Source organism: Manis pentadactyla, chromosome 18 (assembly GCF_030020395.1).
Source record: "Manis pentadactyla isolate mManPen7 chromosome 18, mManPen7.hap1, whole genome shotgun sequence".
Taxonomy (NCBI): Eukaryota; Metazoa; Chordata; class Mammalia; order Pholidota; family Manidae; genus Manis; species Manis pentadactyla.
The window spans coordinates 7,577,132-7,598,986 of NC_080036.1; the positions used below are offsets into that span (position 1 = coordinate 7,577,132).

The following is a 21,855-nucleotide window of genomic DNA, read 5'->3' on the forward strand; positions in this document are numbered from 1 at the left end:
TGGGAGGCACATTCTCTGGCCACAGTGATAAGACAAAACTCCCCAGTAAGATGCTCTTATATTCCAGCCATTTTGGGTACAATACTGTAATCTTTTGGGGCCACTCTCCTGTTCCTCCAGGAACACATGGGAGGCCAGCCTCCAGGCCTTGGTTCCAAGGTTCCAGAAGGCCAAAAATCACTGGTCCCTGTGTCAAAACACCCAAGGCCACATCCACTCAACAGAGTCTCCAGGGTTCAGTGCAGTTGGTGCTGGCAGCAGGATGTTATTCTGGTGGGCAAACCATGGCTGCAACAATTCCTCCTTGGTTTGTATGTGCAGTTGATCCGATGCCCTTTCATACCAAATGGCATAAGGGTCTCAGAATTTATGCCAAGTGTAGGATAAGCAACCTCCAGTAGCCTACAAGATCCAAAACCTCTTGCAATACTGCCACAGTTCTAGCAAGATTTTATAGGGCTTCCTATCTAATTTTTATCTTTCACTGACTTTATCAAATCAGTCCACATCTGGGTCCTTGAGGCCTTCACAGGGCCCTTTGAGCCTTTTCTCTCAGTAGCAGACTGTATTTCCTTCTGTGCTCTCATTATTTATATCTCTCCCAGATCTACTACAAACAAGTAACCTCATGTATGGGTTGCCGTAAGTTAGGGCAAGAATAGTCACTAGGGTCCGAAAGAGTGATGGGGTTGGGCTTTTGAAGCAGCTGATTTCTCATTCCCATGGTAAAAACTCCTCTTCTGGGTCCTTATGTCCAGGAGGAACACTGTGGTCATGTTCCTGGTGACTGGCAGGTGCTTGACCAGTTAAATACCAGGAACAGGGTGGAGGAAAGAATGGATGTTTCCTCTGCACCCCTACCCTAGACTGGCAAACCCATGACTGACCAGCCACTCTCTGTAATGCATCCATAGATATGTAAACAGGACACCTATTAAGGCCAAGTGGGAATTCTCATCAGAAAGTTCCATTTTCCCCACAGCATCTATGACACGGAAATTTCCAAGTACTTGTGATCAGAGGTTGGGAAAACTTTGGAAATGTAGGAAAATTGACAAAGGGAAAAATTGTCTATATAAAAGGCATAGCAGTAACTTAAGTTAGTTATAAATAGTATAGAGAGGTTACAATAAAATAAATGGAAATATGAGGAAATCAAAAGAAGGAGCAAGCTCTGTGTCTAAAATCTGATCAAAGCATAGAAATTTCTGGTTGTGAGACTTTGACCCACAAAACCATGAAAACTTCTTCATCCCCAGGACAACTGACCTTACATAACAGACATCCCAATTAATCTTCCTAGAGCCATTTTTATGTCTTTGTTCCTCAGAGTGCAGATGAAGGGGTTCAGCATGGACGTAACCAGAGTGTACATTACTGAGGATGCTGCACTTGAATGTGAGCTTTGGGTAGCAGCAGAGCTAAGGTACAACCCTAGCATCATACAATAAAATAGGGACACAACAGAGAGGTGATATACACAGGTGGAAAATGCATTATACTTTCCCTGAGCAGATGAGATTCCACATATGGAAGAGATTATCTTAGAGTAAGAGTAAACGATCCCAGCAAAGGGATCGCCACCCAGCAGGACAGCTGCAAAGTACATCACCAGGTTATTAAGAAAGATGTTTGAACAGGCAAGTTGGATCATCTCAATGAGCTCACAAAAGAAGTGAGGGATTTCTGAGTTTGTACATAGGAAATGTACAACATCATTTAGATATGTAACAAGGAATTCAGGACACTAATGATCCAGGACACCAGGACCAGAAGCCCACAGAGCCGGGGGTTCATGGTGACCATGTAGTGCATGGGGAGGCAGATGGCCACATACCTGTCATAGGCCTTCATGGTCAGGAGAAAGACGTTGAACACTGCCAAGAGTATAATAAAATAAATCTGGGTGATGCGGCCTTCACTGGTTACAGCTTTGTTCTGGGTCTGGATGATCCACAGTATCTTGGGGATGGTGGTGGAGGTGAAGCAGATGTCCACAAAGGACAGGTCCGAGAGAAAGAAGTACATGGGTGTGTGCAGGTGGGAGTCTGAGCAGACAGCAAGGATGAGGAGCAGTTTCCCAAACACAGTGATCAGACACATGGAGAGGAAAAGCCCAAGTAGGAGGGGCTGCAGTTCTGGTTCCTCTGAAAATCCCAGAAGAAAAAATTCAGAAGTTTGGGTGTCATTTCCTGGTTCCACATGGTGGAGATAACTTCCAGGAAAGAGGGAAATAATATGATTAATCTTCACACAAACTTGCATCATTCATTTATAGTTGAAATGCTACAATTGGTATTTTGCAGTCAAGAAGTTAATTTTAATGTTTTGTGCATGGTCCTTGTTAGGGAGTCCCTTGAGTCTCTTTTATATGGAAATTTTGGCCCAATAAGCTTTTTATCTGGGAACTCATGCCCTTTACAGGTTTAATGTGAGATTCTTCAGTAGTCTGTGAATATATATTGAGTGCTGACTGTGACAGGGTGTTGTTTTCCATTGCTATTCATGCAAGGTCTAAAAACAAGGTGACAACTCAACAGACACTTCGTGTAAGAGAAGGAGGGAGGTGGAAGTCTAGATGGGGAAGTGTGTGCTCAGCAGAGAATGGCCAATTCAAAGGCCATGAAGAAGGTGCTTGTTTCAAATGTTCAGGTCAATAAAGGTGAAACTGGAGTTGCAAGGTGAATAGAGATGAGGGAGGTTGATGAGCAGTGGTGTCAGATGCAGTGAGAAGGCAAGTGGTCCTAAAAGATCAAAGCAAAGGGATTCCCTCAACCACACCACCTCTTGCAATCTTGTTGCAAAGACATCCATGAGTTGAAACAGACCCCCTACTTAATACCTTTTCTTGACTGAGTGCTGGCACCTATATTGTATGAGTCACCATGGAATATATGAGTCCGGGTGCCCCTGTCCTGAGGATGGCTCAAACTCCACAATCACACACATACACACAGGTATGCAGCTCACAATGGTACTCTGAGGGCATTATTTCCATGTGTTTCTCAGCCCCAGGTTTACTGATTACTCTAAGAATGGACCCAACCCAAATGGCTCAGATCAATGATCTTTCACTGTGATGTAGAAGTTGTTCCAAGGATTTCCAGTTCTTAGGCTTCTCATGAAAAATTAAACTTGGGTCTCTGTATTTGGAACACCATTTACTATCACATATTTAGTGAAACAAAAATGTGTTCAAGGGGCTCTCTTGTCCCCTCCTGGTGTGAGCCGGGAGCTCTGTCTTCTCACTGCATCTCTCAATAAAAGTCCCCCTGGCTCTTCTACCTTTAATATTTTTTTAAAAATGGGTTCAATAAACAGAGAGAGATAGAGACACATACCTGTTAGAGACATGAAATGGATGAGGAGGAAAAGTTACCTTAAAAGACCAGGCGGTCCCTGGTAGACCATGAGGGAGAATAATTTTAATTAGTTCTGGTAGCCATCCAACCCTGATTAGTTTCCTAAAAATATTAAGAGAATAAAAAGACAAAAGTAGTGATGCCTTTTGGTGTCAAACACCTTACCTAGTGTACATCCAGGAGAAGGTGAGCAGAGTGATAAATCAACACTTCACAAAGGAAAATACACAGTACAACCAAAGTAGGGCACTTTTAATATCAATCACTGGAATACTTGTTTTCCCTATGCCTGCCCCATAATTATTTGATAGTTCATTTTTATAGGGTCTGAGAGGTGATAACACTAGGCCCCATCTTCCTTTTCTTGGGTGGCATCTTTTCTTAATTTTTCTTTCACATTGGGTTGGCCTCATTTTTGACAAATCCAGTGGGCACATTCTAGTCCTGGTTCTGGACTTTATTCAACAGGTAAAGGTCTTCAATCACACTGTATACACCATAGCAATTCTATCCTTTAAACCAAAAACTTTATTCATATGATTGTGCCTGAGGGCATTATGATATGCACACATGTATTACATTATAATCTGAACTCACTGTTATAATGCATGCCAAAACAGCAGATTTCACCTCCTTTGTTAACCCCTGTACTCTGTACAAATGTTTCTGATATATGTGTACGTATATAGAAACCAATGTAAGAATCTGAAAAGTTACAAAATGGAAAGAATGAAGGGGTAAATAAACAAGGTAAAAATGAGTACTTTCAAAAGACTGTCATAAGCAAATTGAGGAATCAGTAAATGACAAGATATAAATTAGCAATAAGTTAATGATATCAACACGGATCAATAATTAAATTGTCAAAGAACTAGACATAAAAGAATGTAATACATAATGTTCCAAGAATGCTTGGGATTATAGCATATCCTCATTTATTCTTTGAGGAATGAATCAGGAATTATATCTTAATATATATGGACATTTATCATGTGACAAAGTTGTATTTCAGTCTATTTGGAAAATGTTGGATTATAAAGGAAAAAACACTAAAGGCTGTCTACTTAGAAAGACGTGACATCTTAAGACATCTTGCAAATAATCAGAGGCATTACAACTTCCAAGTAAGACTAGCCAGTACATTTTATATGAATAGCTAAAAAACTACATAAAATAATATACTGGGGGAAGAGGTGGCAAAACCATATTTAAAAAGGCAAGAAATTCAGAAGTAAAAATAGATACTTTCTAATAACATTTAAAAGTTTTATGGTAAAAACTTTGCTCAAAAGTTCTGTTCAGAGAATGACCTGTAGAAATTATGTGAAATACTGACACCTATAAAAAGATGGACAATTAATATACAGGTGTACAATAATAAAAGGTAAATAGAATGGGTGGTCAAATACATGAATTTTGCTGAAACAAAGCAATACTTTAAAAAACGAGAAGAAATGTATTTCATAACCATCAGGTTGGGTAAAAAATCTTAAGGATCTGTCTCATTGATTGGAGTTGGAACTTTCAGAATGGTAGCAAATGGGGACTCTTACTTTATTGGCAGGCAGGGAAAGTTACAACTGGAAAACAACCTGAAGATAGCTGTATTGAAAATGATTTTCTTTAACTCAGGATTTCTCAGAATTGGCAATATTGACATTCTGAGCTGATCCTTTTTTGTGGTGCAGTCTGTCCTATGCATTGTAGTATGTTCAGAGAATCGAGCCTCCACTCACCCTTCTCTACCTTCTCTAGTGTGACAGCCAAACGCTTCCCTGTACATTGCTCAATGTCTCCAGGGGACAAAATTACACCCGATGACTACAGTTTGAACTTAACAATCCCTAACTTATTTTTCTAGCATCAACTTAGTAGTAACTTAATGATAAGTTACATAATAGGAACTTAATGATAAAGAACAGGAAAGATCATCAAAACTGTGGGTAGCACAGACACTGAAATATTATGTGGTCACTGAAATAAATATGTGAATTAATTAATCAAGCAATCACAGACATCTATTGCCTCTGGGATATGTAGAAGTGGAAATCAGGTTACAACAGGTCCATGTTCTTGGTTCCTAATCACTTTTCTCATCTGGGGTCCACTGGGGTGTTGGACTCACCTGGATGGGGTCTCTGAGATGAAGGTGTCCTTGTAAAAGTTTGAATCCTTCCCTGGATGGTAGATGATGGAGATTAAATTTCTGTGCTCCAATGACAGCAGGAAGGAGTGAAGCATCAGTCATCCAGCAGGAATTAGGACTCTCAACACTCAAAAATAAGCAAATCAAAACACCCCATAACCCTTTCCATTCTAGGTTGCACAGGATGACAGGTGGGAAACAGGGAAATACTTATAGCTTCAAATATCTTCTCATTTGGCAATTTTCCTATTGTTATGCTAACTTCCAACTACATGATTGTCCTGGGAAAAAGTGTTCTGCATGGACAGGTAATTTCTCCTAAGGAATTTCTATTCCCAATGGATCAGGTTAGAATAAAAGTGAATCTAGGGTTTTTTCTTTGAATTTCTTCTCCAAGGGCTTGCTACCCTCTACCCAGAAATATCTAGGTGTCCCACACTTTATCCCAACTTTGAGTTAGAGTTTTCTCCAAGTCTAAGACTAAGGAACTGATGGGTATGAGGTCTCTTGTATTTTCAAAACATTGACCTGTGGTACAGACACATCCCCTGACTTCTCCAGAAAATTCCTAGTCTGTTTTTCAACAGAAGAGAGAATAGGGTTCTTCTGATAATAAACCTAGAGCACTACACACTTTAGCTTTATGATGTTTGTGTCATAACATGAAATTCATATGTATATCACAAGTTTAGAGCTGTCACTTAGCCCTTCATTAGAAAATGTTTATTAATTATAGGAGACATATTTAGATATTTTTATGTTCTATAGTTTAGCACCTTATAGGGACTGTTGTAATTTTTATAATCATCTTATTCACAAAGAACTATATTTATGAACTCTGTTCTCCCTTGCAGAAACAGGGCTACAAACGGTTTAGTGATCTGCCCAAAGTTCATGTCCAAGTGTGATATTGGCCTTGGTTGTAATTCATTACCAAAATTAAGGTTACCAATTGTACTTTAAATCTTTTTGTTTATATATATATATATACATATATATATCTTACCATATTTCGTGTTAATTCGAACATTTCTAATATTTCTAACCTTTCTATCTTTAATGTTTCCTTTCAACATAAAAGATATAATCATAAATGTGTTTGTATGAACTGCATGTGTGTTTTTTTTAAGTTAAATGTATAGAAATGCACACATAGATATAGATACAACCTTTACCCTTGAATGTTTTCTTTGGACAAAAAAAATTAATTTCCATGCATTTCATTTCCTCCTCACAAGATCCATATAAAGTTGTGCTCAGTATCCCACATTTCATTCAGAAATAAGGAAACTGGGTTCAGGGAGCAAAAATTTTTAATGATTCCATAACAAAGCAGTTAAAATTTAGGTGCATCATCTTAAATTATACACAAATGGAAACATGCAGTATATGATCTTGATTTTATAGCTTCTTTAATACATTATACCATATGCGTTATATGTACAGTTTATTCTGTGTATTTATTTTCTAGTAATTCAATTAAATGGAAAAAATTTAATGGTGCATAACTTAGCATAGTAGATCATAGGTACCTGATTCTCATTTAAGCTGAGTGGGAGATTGTCTCTTTTAACTGGGAAGAAAGCAAACTGCTATATATGGATGTACGAACAGTGGAATTAGATTTAATTAATTCACATGATAAAATCATTTTCCCCATATATGGAAGATTAAACTAAATATAGAAATGGAGTAAGCTGACCTCAAATTGGTTCAAGGCAGAACAGCATTCATGGCCACATACATCATGGATGAGCCTTAGGAAAACAATGTAGATATGGACAGGGGAGTAGGGACTCATCAGGAGCTCAATGGAGATCAGAAACACTCCCAAGCATATAATTCCATTGATAATAAACATATTATGATTAGTCATTTGACATAGGACAGCTTGTTCCAGAGCTAAAGCTAACTGATACAATAATCAAAGCACACAGAACTGAGGGGAATCATTATAATCTGATGCTTTTATTTTGGGCTTATCATCTGACATTTGAGAGGAGCATTGATGATCGTTCAGTTATTTAAGTTTATTTCAGATAACTTTATTAACAAGCTACTATATTGAGGTTCCCTTCGAGGTTACTTGGAGGTTTGAAGAACATGCATGTTTCTATAGTTAAACTGGTGGCTCTATGTTGCATGACTGGGCAGATATTAAGCTTTCTTGTGAGCCACCCTCTGAACATACACATAGAAGAGAATCCTGAGCATGAAGAATATTTGAAATTGGTGATATTTACATTGCTCATTCACCATCTCTTGGCATCCATGATGAATGTTAGAAGAAGGGAGTGAACTCATAGAACAATATAAAGAATTATATTTGTCATAAAATTAGAAGTTTCCCAGCACATAATAGACAGCAATTAGATAAAAACCATTTTTTTTAAAGCACACTAACCAATTCTCCACTTTAATAAACCCTTCACTCATGGACACTAACCTCCCATGTTTCAGTAACTAAATGTGGAGCATAAAACAGAAATATTCTTCATAACAAGAAAATGGTTTTTTTGAATTTTTGTTTCCTCATATTCTTGGACATCTCTCACACTGAGATTATATTAGGACAATCTATTTATTCAAATATGTCTTCTATGTGGACTCCAATTAAAGAGATACATTTGATAATCAGTTTATTTCTGTGGCTACGGTAGGTGATCTGGAACACAAGCTGAAGAAAAGAATAAAACCAGGAGAGCAGTTACCAAAGACACAGATACATGTAATGAACCTCTCATTATTATTGTTTCAGGAAATCTAAGGAAAATTTACCTGACCCACAACCTATTTTTATTAAATCCAAGTTGCCCCAGGTAAAGTATGGAAATTTTCAAACATTTGTATTCTAATGCAGGAAAACTTTGGAAAACAATGACAATAGACAAAGGTATAAACCGTCAACATGAGGGGCAGAGCAAACATGACGGCGTGAGTAGGACAGTGGGAATCTCCTCCCAAAAACATATATACTTTTGAAAATACAACAAACACAACTAGCCCTAAAAGAGAGACCAGCAGACGCAGGACAGTGGCCAGACTGCAGCTACACCAGCGAGAACCCAGCAACTGGTGAAAGGGGTAAGATACAAGCCCCGGGCCTGGCAGGACCCGATCGCCCCTCCCCCCAGCTCCCGGCAGGAGAAGAATAGGCAGAGCAGGAGGGAGACGGAGCCCAGGACTGCCGAGCACCCAGCCCCAGCCACCCCCACCAGAGCACAGACACAGAGCGTGGGCGGAGGTCAGCAAGACCTCTGAGCGGGTGCCGAAGCTGATGACCCTGTGACAAAGAAAAGCGGGGGCTTTTTGAAAGTCTTAAAGGGACAGGGACTTAAAAACTTGACGGAAACAACCCAGGTCACAGTACAGCAGCTGGAAATTACAGGGAAAACCGGATGCACTAACCCACTGGGCAACAGCTCTGAGACCCCTCACGGAGGTAAACAGTCAAGCAGCCCCCCCATCCATTACCCCACCGGGCGCTGCGAAAGCAGAGAAGCAGCCTGAGACAAACTCCGCCCACAGAAAGGGAAATTCCTCCCTTCCGGCCAGGCAAGACACAAAGACCCACTCTACACGCAATTACCCAACACAAGCCACTAGGGGTCGCAGTTGTCCCAGTAAAGAAAGGCAGTAGCAAGTGAAAATTTTGGCCCTCCCAGCTGACAGTCAATAGCACCTGTCAATATGAAAACGCAAAAAAAATATGATCCAGACAAGACTAACCCAGACAGCTTCGGCATCTGCTACATCTTCCCCTGAGAAGGAATCTGGGGAGATAGATTTAGCCAGTCTTCCTGAAAAAGAATTCAAAACAAAAGCCATAACCATGCTGATGGACTTGCAGAGAAATATGCAAGAACTAAGGAAGGAGAATTCAGAAATAAAACAAGCTCTGGAAGGACTTCAAAATAGAATGGACGAGATGCAAGAGACCATTAATGGACTAGAAAACAGAGAACAGGAACCCAGAGATGCTGATGCAGAGAGAGATAAAAGGATCTCCAGGAATGAAAGACTTTTAAGAGAGCTGAGTGACCAAACAAAAATGAACAATATGAGAATCATAGGTATACCAGAAGAAGTAGAGAGAGAGAAGGGGATAGAAAATGTCTTTGAAGAAATAATTGCTGAAAACTTCCCCAAACTAGGGGAAGAAATGGCCTCTCATACCACAGAGGTACACAGAACTCCCATGACAAGGGATCCAAGGAGGGCAACACCAAGACACATAATAATTAAAATGGCAAAGATCAAAGACAAGGACAAAGTATTAAAGGCAGCTAGAGAGAAAAAAAAGGTTACCTACAAAGGAAAACCTATCAGGCTATCATTAGACTTCTCAACAGAAACCCTACAGGCCAGAAGAGAATGGCATGATATACTTAATGTAATGAAACAGAAGGGCCTCGAACCAAGACTACTGTATCCAGCACAAATATCATTTAAATATGAAGGAGGGATTAAACAATTCCCAGGCAAGCAAAAGTTGAGGGAGTTTGCCTCCCACAAACCACCTCTACAGGGCATCCTACAGGGACTGCTCTAGATGGGAGCACTCCTAAAAAGAGCATAGAACAAAACACCCAACATATGAAGAAGGGAGGAGGAGGAATAAGAAGGGAGAGAAAAAAAGAATCATCAGACTGTGTTTATAATATCTCAACAAGCGAGTTAAGTTAGACAGATAGTAAAGGAGCTAACCCTGAACCTTTGGTAACCACAAACTTAAAGCCTGCAATGGCAATAAATTCATACCTTTCAATAATCACCCTAAATGTAAATAGACTGAATGCACCAATCAAAAGACACAGAGGAATAGAATGGATAAAAAAGCAAGATCCATCCATATGCTGCTTACAAGAGACTCACCTCAAACCCAAAGACACGAACAGACTTAAAGTCAAGGGATGGAAAAAGATATTTCAAGCAAACAACAGAGAGAAGAAAGCAGGTGTTGCAATTCTGATATCAGACAAAACAGACTTCAAAATAAAGAAAGTAACAAAAGACAAAGAAGGACATTACATAATGATAAAGGGCTCAGTCCATCAAGAGGATATAACCATTATAAATATATATGCACCGAATACAGGAGCACCAACATACCTGAAACAAATATTAACAGAACTAAAGGAGGAAATAGAATGCGATGCATTCATTCTAGGAGACTTCAGCACACCACTCACTCCAAAGGACAGATCCACCAGACAGAAAATAAGTAAGGACACAGAGGCACTGAACAACACACTAGAAAAGATGGACCTAATAGACATCTACAGAACTCTATATCCAAAAGCAACAGGATACACATTCTTCTCAAGTGCACATGGAACATTCTCCAGAATAGACCACATACTAGGACACAAAAAGAGCCTCAGTAAATTCCAAAAGATTGAAATCCTACCAACCAACTTTTCAGACCACAAAGGCATTAAACTAGGAATAAACTGTTCAAAGAAAGCAAAAAGGCTCACAAACACATGGAGGCTAAACAACACACTCCTAAATAATCAATGGATCAATGACCAAATCAAAATGGAGATCCTGCAATATATGGAAACAAATGACAAAAACAACACTAAGCCCCAACTTCTGTGGGACACAGCAAAAGTAATCTTAAGAGGAAAGTATATAGCAATCCAAGCATATTTTAAAAAGGATGAACAATCCCAAATGAACGGTCTAATGTCACAATTATCGAAATTGGAAAAAGAAGAACAGATGAGGCCTAAGGTCAGCAGAAGGAGGGACATAATAAAGATCAGAGAAGAAATAAATAAAATTGAGAAGAATAAAACAATAGAAAAAATCAATGAAACCAAGAGCTGGTTCTTCGAGAAAATAAACAAAATAGAGAAGCCTCTAGCCAGACTTATTAAAAGGAAAACAGAGTCAACACAAAGCAACAGTATCAGAAATGAGAAAGGAAAAATCACGACGGACCCCGCAGAAATACAAAGAATTATTAGAGACAACTATGAAAACCTATATGCTAACAAGCTGGGAAACCTAGGAGAAATGGACAACTTCCTAGAAAAATGCAGCCGTCCAAGACTGACCCAAAAAGAAACAGAAAATCTAAACAGACCAATTACCAGCAACGAAATTGAAGCGGTAATCAAAAAACTACCAAACAACAAAACCCCCGGGCCAGATGGATTTACCTCGGAATTTTATCAGACATACAGGGAAGACATAATACCCATTCTCCTTAGAGTTTTCCAAGAAATTGAAGAGGAGGGGATACTCCCAAACTCATTCTATGAAGTTAACATCACCCTAATACCAAAACCAGGCAAAGACAACACCAAAAAAGAAAACTACAGACCAATATCCCTGATGAATGTAGATGCAAAAATACTCAACAAAATTTTAGCAAACCGAATTCAAAAATACATCAAAACGATCATACACCACGACCAAGTGGGATTCATCCCAGGGATGCAAGAATGGCACAACATTTGAATGTCCATCAATATCATCCACCACATCAACAAAAAGAAAGACAAAAACCACATGATCATCTCCATAGATGCTGAAAAATCATTTGACAAAGTTCAACATCCATTCATGATAAAAACTCTCAGCAAAATGGGAATAGAGGGCAAGTACCTCAACATAATAAAGGCCATCTATGAAAAACCCACAGCCAACATTATATTGAATAGCGAGAAGCTGAAAGCATTTCCGCTGAGATCGGGAACTAGACAGGGATGCCCACTCTCTCCACTGTTATTTAACATAGTACTGCAGGTCCTAGCCACAGCAATCAGACAAAACAAAAAAATACAAGGAATCCAGATTGGCAAAGAAGAAGTCAAACTGTCACTATTTGCAGATGACATGATACTGTACATAAAAAACCCTAAAGACTTCACCCCAGAACTACTAGAACTGATATCGGAATACAGCAAAGTTGCAGGATACAAAATCAACACACAGAAATCTGTGGCTTTCCTATACACCAATAATGAACCAACAGAAAGAGAAATCAGGAAAACAACTCATTCACAATTGCATCAAAAAAAATAAAATACCTAGGAATAAACCTAACCAAAGAAGTGAAAGACTTATACTCTGAAAACTACAAGTCACTCTTAAGAGAAATTAAAGGGAACACTAACAGATGGAAACGGATCCCATGCTCATGGCTAGGAAGAATTAATATCGTCAAAATGGCCATCCTGCCCAAAGCAATATACAGATTTGATGCAATCCCTATGAAACTACCAGCAACATTCTTCAATGAACTGGAACAAATAATTCAAAAATTCATATGGAACCACCAAAGACCCTGAACAACCAAAGCAATCCTGAGAAAGAAGAATAAAGTAGGGGTGATGTCACTCCCCAACTTCAAGCTCTATTATAAAGCCATAGTAATCAAGACAATTTGGTACTGGCACAAGAACAGAGCCACAGACCAATGGAACAGACTAGACAATCCAGACATTAATCCAGACATATATGGTCAATTAATATTTGATAAAGGAGCCATGGACATACAATGGCGAAATGACAGTCTCTTCAACAGGTGGTGCTGGCAAAACTGGACAGCTACATGTAGGAGAATGAAACTGGACCATTGTCTAACCCCATAAACAAAAATAAACTCAAAATGGATCAAAGACCTGAATATAAGTCATGAAACCTTTTTTTCATGGGAATGAAAAAGCCTCTTAGACATAAACCTCTTAGACATAAACATGAGTGACCTCTTCTTGAACATATCTCCCCGGGCAAGGAAAACAACCTCTTAGACATAAACCACTTAGACATAAACATGAGTGACCTCTTCTTGAACATATCTCCCCGGGCAAGGAAAACAACAGCAAAAATGAACAAGTGGGACTATATTAAGCTGAAAAGCTTCTGTACAGCAAAAGACACCATCAATAGAACAAAAAGGAACCCTATAGTATTGGAGAATATATTTGAAAATGACACATCCGATAAAGGCTTGACATACAGAATATATAAAGAGCTCACACGCCTCAACAAACAAAAAACAAAGAACCCAATTAAAAAATGGGCAAAGGACCTGAACAGATGGTTCTCCAAAAAAGAAATACAGATGGCCAACAGACACATGAAAAGATGATCCACATCGCTCATTATCAGAGAAATGCAAATTAAAACTACAATGAGGTATCACCTCACACCAGTAAGGATGGCTGCCATCCAAAAGACAAACAACAACAAATGTTGGCGAGGCTGTGGAGAAAGGGGAACCCTCCTACACTGCTGGTGGGAATGTAAGTTAGTTCAACCATTGTGGGAAGCAGTATGGAGGTACATCAAAATGCTCAAAACAGACCTACCATTTGACCCAGGAATTGCACTTCTAGGAATTTACCCTAAGAATGCAGCAATCATGTATGAGAAAGATCAGTGCACCCCTATGTTTATCGCAGCACTATTTACAATAGCCAAGAATTGGAAGCAACCTAAATGTCCATCGATAGATGAATGGATAAAGAAGATGTGGTACATATACACAATGGAATACTACTCAGCCATAAGAAAAGGGCAAATCCTACCATTTGCAGCAACATGGATGGAGCTGGAGGGTATTTTGCTCAGTGAAACAAGCCAAGCAGAAAAAGAGAAATACCAAATGATTTCACTCATCTGTGGAATATAAGAACAAAGGAAAAACTGAAGGAACAGAACAGCAGCGGAATCACAGAACTCAAGAATGAACTAACAGGTACCAAAGGGAAAGGGACTGGGGAGGATGGGTGGGTAGGGAGGGATAAGGGGGGGAGAAAAAGAGGGGTATTATGATTAGCATCCATAGCGGGGTGGGAGAAAGGGGAGGGCTGTACAGGACAGAGAAGACAAGTAGTGATTCTACAACATTTTGCTATGCTGATGGACAGTGACTGTAAAGGAGTATATAGGGGGAACCTGGTATAGGGGAGAGCCTCGTAAACAAAGTATTAGTCATGTAAGTGTAGATGAATGATAAAAAAAATAGCAGTTCCTGTGTGGTGACCTCCAATGAGTTCTACACAATGATATAAAGGGCATATAAAAGAGTAGGCAAAGGGTCTGTTTGTGTTTATACAGAGGATCAAAGCCGAATTTGGCTACCCCTAAAATGAACTAAGATATGATATGAAAAACAACTTCCAACATCAGCACTCTCGGGAAGACTCAGGACAGAAGATGATCAGCAAAAAAAAAATAAAACCCCAACAAAGATCCACGCACTGCCACAGGTGCAGATGCACTCATCCCACCAGTTCCTGGACTTGCCATGGGAATAAAGGAGATATCTAAGCTGGCCTGTGCATACAGTAAAACAACAAATTTGACTGGATCTATACAGTTGGAACTTAACCAAGAATTAGGAAAAGTGCAAATTGTAGCACTCCAAAATCTTACAACCACAGACTATTTACTGTTAAAAGGACATATGGGATGTGAACAGTCCCCAGGAATGGGTTGTTCTAATTTATCTGAATTCTGTCAGACTGTACAAGTTCAGTTGGACAATATCCACCATATCATAGATAAGTTTTCACAAATGCCTAAGGTGCCTAACTGGTTTTCTTGGTTTCACTGGAGATGGCTGGTAATTAAAGGTATGCTTTGTTTATGTAACTATATTCCTATTATGTTAATGTGTGCACACAATTTAATTAGTAGTTTAAAACCTATACATGCTGAAGTTACTCTACAAGAAGATATGTCAAAGAAATAATCAATCTTCCCAGGTTTTCTTCTGCCTCCTACTTCTATAGCTTTTCTTCTTCCTACCTAATCACATCCTTTAAATAGAACTTGTGCCACATGTCGAATTTACCGAGTATCATAATTCTTCCAAGTGGTAAAGACACCTCAAGACAAATGCTGGGCATAGAAGCCACAGGGCATAAATATGCAAAGAAGTAAAAACCTAACCTTTTCAAACAATAAGGCTTCTCTCTCACTTACCAACTTTACATTTCCCTGTATGGCTCAGGAAGATGACTGGTTAGCCAGAGATGGGTAAGATTCCTCAAGGGAGGAACAACCTAAGACAGGCACAGTCGCAGGGGGCCATCAGGTGAGAAAATGGGGATCAGCAGAGGTGAGGCTTAGAACCTTCCCCCTCATGTTCTGAGAGAAATCTTCTGCATACATGGATGTTTATTGCCCTTGTCTAGCTCGGATTAACACATAGTCTACAGGCACACACCTGATCATCTACATTTGCTCTCTTACAACACTTAACTCTGTTTTCTACCTTTATCTCGTATCTACCTACCACTTCAGCATTTTATTAAAAATAATAATAATAAAGAGTGAAATGTGGGATCCACCCATAAATCAAGTTTAAAAATCAAATGAATATTCATATTTGAACTGACTGTTTATAGTTCATAATGCATGAACAAAACTGAAAGCTTCTGTGATGACTGCCCTTGTAATGTTCACCATGCAACTTATTCACTGTGTAAGAATTTGTACTCCATGTAAGAACTTGTTGGTTATGCAACAGAAGATTGGAGACTGACGAAAATTAGGCTTGGGGTGGATTAATGATTGTGCATTGAGTATTGACCCCCCTATACAGAATTTTATTGTTGTTAACAACTATTTGATCAATAAATATGAGAGATGCCCTCACAAAATGTATATATATATATACATATATATATATACATATATATATATAAACACACTTCCAATTGTAAAATAAATAAGCAACCGGGATGTAATGTACAGCATAAAGAATATTGTCAAAATATTTTAACAACTTGGTATGGTGATAGCTGGTACCTAGAATTATCATGTATATAAATGTTGAATCACTGTGTTGTACACCTGAAACTAATGTAATGTAATACTGTGTGTCAACTACCCTTCAATAAAATAAATAAATAAATAAACCGTCAACATATCATACTAGGCAGCAGTTCAATAAATGAGTTGCTGAAATTGTACAGAGACGTTGATGTCAAAGAAATGGAAATTCCAGGAAATAAATAGCAGGAGAAATTTCTATCTTCACAATCTGATCCTGAAATAGCAATATCAGGATCTGAGTTTAATGTGGTGTATCTACACCACAAGGACAACTGGATCTTACATAAATGCCATTGAAAGGAATCTTCTTAAAGCCAGTTTTATGTATTTATCCTTGAGAGAGTAGATGAAGGGGTTTGCATGGGTGCGACCATAGTGTACATCAATGAGGCTGCCACACTTTAGTGAGACCTTTGGGTAGCAGCAGAGTCAAGTCACTCTCCCAACCTCATATGATAAAATAAGGAGAAACAGAGAGGTGAAATGCAGAGGTGTGAAAAGCTTTATACTCCCCTGAACTGGTGAGATTCCACATACAGAGGAAAACTATCACAAAGTAAGTGTAAAGGATCCCTGCCAGGTGACCACCAGCAAGCAAACCCACCAGAAGTTAAATCAGTGTCAGAACAGCCAATTGGGACCATCTTATTAAGTTCACAGAAAAGGTGAAGCAGCATAAATACATCAAAAGAATCGCGCACCGTACCCACAGCAGATTTATTGAAGGGATGCTATAAATGGTGCATTATACATAAATCAATCAATATGATATACCATATTAAAAAAGGGAAAGATAAAAACCATGTGATCATCTCAGTAGATGCTGAAAAAGCATTTCACAAAACCCAACAACCATTCGTGATAAAAAACTCTCAACAAATGCCTATAGAGGGAACATACCTCAACATAACAACAATCATATATGACCAACCCACAGATAACATCTTACTTAATGGTGAGAAGCTGAAAGCTTTTCCTCTAAGATCAGGGACATGACAAAGATCCCCACTCTCACCATTTTTATTAACATAGTACTGGAGTTTCTATCCATGGCAATCAGGCAAGATAAAGAGATAAAAACAACCAAACTGGTAAGGTAGAACGGTCACTAGTTGAAGATGATATGATACCATATATAGAAAACCATAATATTTCCACCATTAAACAGTTATAACCAAACACTGGATTCAGCAAAGTTGCTGGATGCAAAATCAATATATAGAAACATGTTGAATTCCTATAAAGTAACAATGAACTAGTAGAAAATAAAATAAGGAAAACACTTCCATTTACAATTACATCAAAAAGAATAAAATACCTCAGAATAAACCTAACCAAGGAGGTGAAAGAGCTGTATTCCGAAAATGATGGAACAATGGTAAAATAAATAGAAGAAAACACAAATAAATGGAATTCTACCCAGTGCTAATGGATAGAAGAATTAATATTTTCAAAATGGCCATCTTTCCCAAACCAATTTACAGATTCAGTGCAATTCTTCTCAAAATACCAATGGCATCTATCAGTGAAATAGAGCAATTAATCTCAAAATTACATTGACCATTAAAAACTTCCAAGTAGTAAATGTGAGCCTGAGAAAGAACAAAAAAGCTGGAGGGATCACAGTCCTGAATATAAGGTATAATTACTACAAAGTTACAGTAATAAAAACAGTATGGTACTGGCACAAGAACAGACTCAAAGAGCCAGAAATAAACCCAAGCATATACGATCAATAAATATATGACAAAGGAGCCATGAATATACAATGGAAAAAGACAGTCTATTCAGTAAATGGTGTTTGAAAACTGAGCAGCTACATGCAAGAGAATGAAACTGTATTACTAACAGCATACATAGAGGTAAACTCAAATTGGATTAGTCGTAAATAGAAGACATGAAACAATAAAACTTTGAGAAGAAAATAAGGCGATAATCTCTTTAATATAAGAATGAACAATTTTTTGGGGGGGGCACATCTCCCTTGCCAAGGGAAATAAAATCAAGAAATGAAGTGGGACAACATTAAAATGAAAACTTCTGAAGAGAAAAAATTACCATCAACAAAAAAAAAGGTAACCTACAGTATGGGATAATATATTCACAAATGATATATTTGGTAAGAAGTTAACATTAAAAATTTATCATATTCATATTAATATATATCAATATCATATGCTGCAACACCAAAGAAACAAATAACCAAGTTAAAATGGGAAGAGGCTAATACCAAAACCAGGCAAAGACCTCACCAAAAAAGAAAATTACAGGCCAATATCCCTGATGAATGTAGAGCCAAAAATACTCAACAAAATATTAGCAAACTGAATTCAAAAATATATCAAAAGTATCACACACAATGCCCAAGTGGGATTCATCCCAGGGATGCAAGGATGGTAGAACATTTGAAAATCCATCAACATCATCCACCATATAAACAAAAAGGACAAAAACCACATGATCATCTCCATAGATGGTGAAAAAACATTTGGCAAAATTCAACATCCATACATCATAAAAACTTTCAACAAAATGGGTATAGAGGGCAAGTACTTCAACATAATAAAGGCCATATATGATAAACCCACAGCCAACATCCTACTGAACAGAGAGAAGCTGAAAGCTTTTCCTCTGAGATCGGGAACAAGACAGGGATGCCCACTTTCCCCACTGTTATTCAACATAGTACTGGAGGTGCTAGCCACAGCAATCAGACAAAACAGAGAAATACAAGGAATCCAGATTGGTAAAGAAGAAGTTAAACTGTCACTATTTGCAGATGACATGATATTCTACATAAAAAACCCTAAAGACTCCACTCCAAAACTACTAGAACTGATATCGGAATACAGCAAAGTTGCAGTATACAAAATTAACACCCAGAAATCTGTGGCTTTCCTATACACTAACAATGAACCAATAGAAAGAGAAATCAGGAAAACAATTCCATTCACAATTGCATCAAAAAGAATAAAATACCTAGGAATAAACGTAACGAAGGAAGTGAAAGACCTATACCCTGGAAACTGTAAGACACTCAGGAGAAATTAAAAAGGTCACTAACAAATGGAAACTCATCCCATGCTCGTGGCTAGGAAGAATTAATATCGTCAAAATGGCCATCCTGCCCAAGGCAATATACAGATTTGATGCAATCCCTATCAAATTACCAACAGCATTCTTCAACGAACTGGAAGAAATAGTTCAAAAATTCATACGTAAACACCAAAGACCCTGGATAGCCAAAGCAATCCTGAGAAGGAAGAATAAAGTGGTGAGATCTCGCTCCAGAAATTCAAGCTCTACTACAAAGCCACAGTAATCAAGACAATTTGGTACTGGCACAAGAACAGAGCCACAGACCAGTGGAACAGGATGGAGACTCCAGACATTAACCCAAAAATGTATGGTCAATTTGTATACGATAAAGGAGCCATGGAAAGACAATGGGGGAAATGACAGCCTCTTCAACAGCTGGTGCTGGCAAAACTGGACAGCTACATGTAAGAGAATGAAACTGGATTATTGTTTAACCCCATACACAAAAGTAAATTTTAAATGGATCAAAGATCTGAATGTAAATCATGAAACCATAACACTCTTAGAAAAAAAGCACTGGCAAAAATCTCTTGGACATAAACATGAGCGACTTCATAATGAACATATCTCCCTGGACAAGGGAAACAAAAGCAAAAATGAACAAGTGGGGCTATATCAAACTAAAAAGCTTCTGTGCAGTAAAAGACACCATCAGTAAACAAAAAGTCATCCAAAAGTGTGGGAGAATATATTCATAAATGACATATCCGATAAGGGGTTGACATCCAAATTATATAAAGAGTTCACATACTTCAACAAACCAAAAGCAAATAAGCCAATTAATAAATGGGCAGAGGAGCTGAACAGATACGTCTCCAAAGAAAAAATTCAGTTAGCCAACAGGCTCATGAAAAGATGCTCTGCATACCTAATCATCAGAGAAATGCAAATTAAAACCACAATGAGATATCATGTCCCACCAGTTAGGATGGCCATCATCCAAAAGGTAAACAACAACAAATGTTGACAAGGATGTGGAGAAAGGGGAATCCTCCTACACTGCTGGTGGGAATGTAAACTAATTGAACTGTGGAAAGCAGTATGGAGGTTCCTCAAAAAGCTCAAAATAGAAATACCATTTGACTCAGGAATTCCACATCTAGGAATTTACCCTAAGAATACAGCACTCCAGTTTGAAGACCGGTTCACCCCTATGTTTATCACAGTACTATTTACAATAGCCAAGATATGGAAGGAACAAAACAGCAGCAGAATCACAGAACCCAAGAATGGACTAACAGTTACCAAAAGGAAAGGGACTTGGTAGAATGGAAGGGGAGGGAGGGATATGGGCAGAGAAAAGAAAAAAAAATGGGAAGAGGATAAGAGACATTTTTCCAATGAAGATATACAGATATCAATAAGCACATGAAAAGATGCTCCCCTCACTATGTATTGAGGAAATGCAAATCAAACCTACACTGAGATATCACCTCACGGCACTGAGAATATCCTCTATCTAAAAGACAAGAAATAGCAAGTAAGGATGAGGTGGAAAGGGAAACCTCCTACACTTTTGGTGGGAATGTAAATTGGTGAGCCATTATGGAAAGGAGTATGGAATTTCATCCAAAATGTCAAAATAGAAATACCAAATGAACCAGTAATTCCACTTCAATGAATGTAAATGAGAAAACAGAATTTGCAACCCTATGTTTTTGCCACATTATTTATGATAGACAACATGGAAGCAACCAAAGTAACCATCAATAGATGAATGGATGGAAAAGATGTAGCACATATACAATGAAATATATTATTCATCCACGAAAAAGAAATCCTGCCTTTTGCAGCAACATGGGTGGACCTACAGGGTCCATCCTGTAATGAAATAAGCCAGGCAGCAAAAGGAAAATACCATATGATATCATTTATATGTGAAGTCTAAAAACCAAATGAAAAAAAAATGAACAAAATAAGAGTGAGAAGTGACTGGTGGTTACCATGAGGGAGGGGTTGGGGTTGGTGGGTGAAATAAGAAGTGCAGGTATAAATAGGCACAAAACCTCAATCATAATATAAATTATTCGAGGATATGAAAGTACAGCATAGAGAATATAGTCAGTAGTTCTGTAACATCTTTCTGTGTTGACTGATAGTATCTTCACTCTTTGGGGTGAGGTTTTAATAATATAGATAACTGTTGAATCACTATCTTGTATACTTGAAACCAACTTAATAGTGTATATCAACTATACTCCAGTTAAAGCAAAAAGAAAAAGAAAATGTGGTGAATTTCCAAGTCTGAGCAGAAGGAGAGATGCAAAATCATTAATCATTCTAACAAGGAATTCAAAGTGCTCACAGTCTAAATCACCAGAACCAGGAGCCTAAAGAGCTGAGGGGTTTCGTGATGACTGTGCAATACACGGGGTGGCCACTCATGTGACTGAAGTTATAACTTTTGTGGAGGGGCATGGAGCATCCTTCCAAACTCTGTTGGTA

The 21,855-nt window shown here is 38.3% G+C and overlaps 1 pseudogene; it reads right to left on the reverse strand.

Annotated features, from left to right (window-relative positions):
• Positions 1-1,270: 1,270 nt before the first annotated feature.
• LOC118935901 (olfactory receptor-like protein OLF4) lies at positions 1,271-2,265 on the reverse strand (annotated as a pseudogene).
• Positions 2,266-21,855: the final 19,590 nt, after the last annotated feature.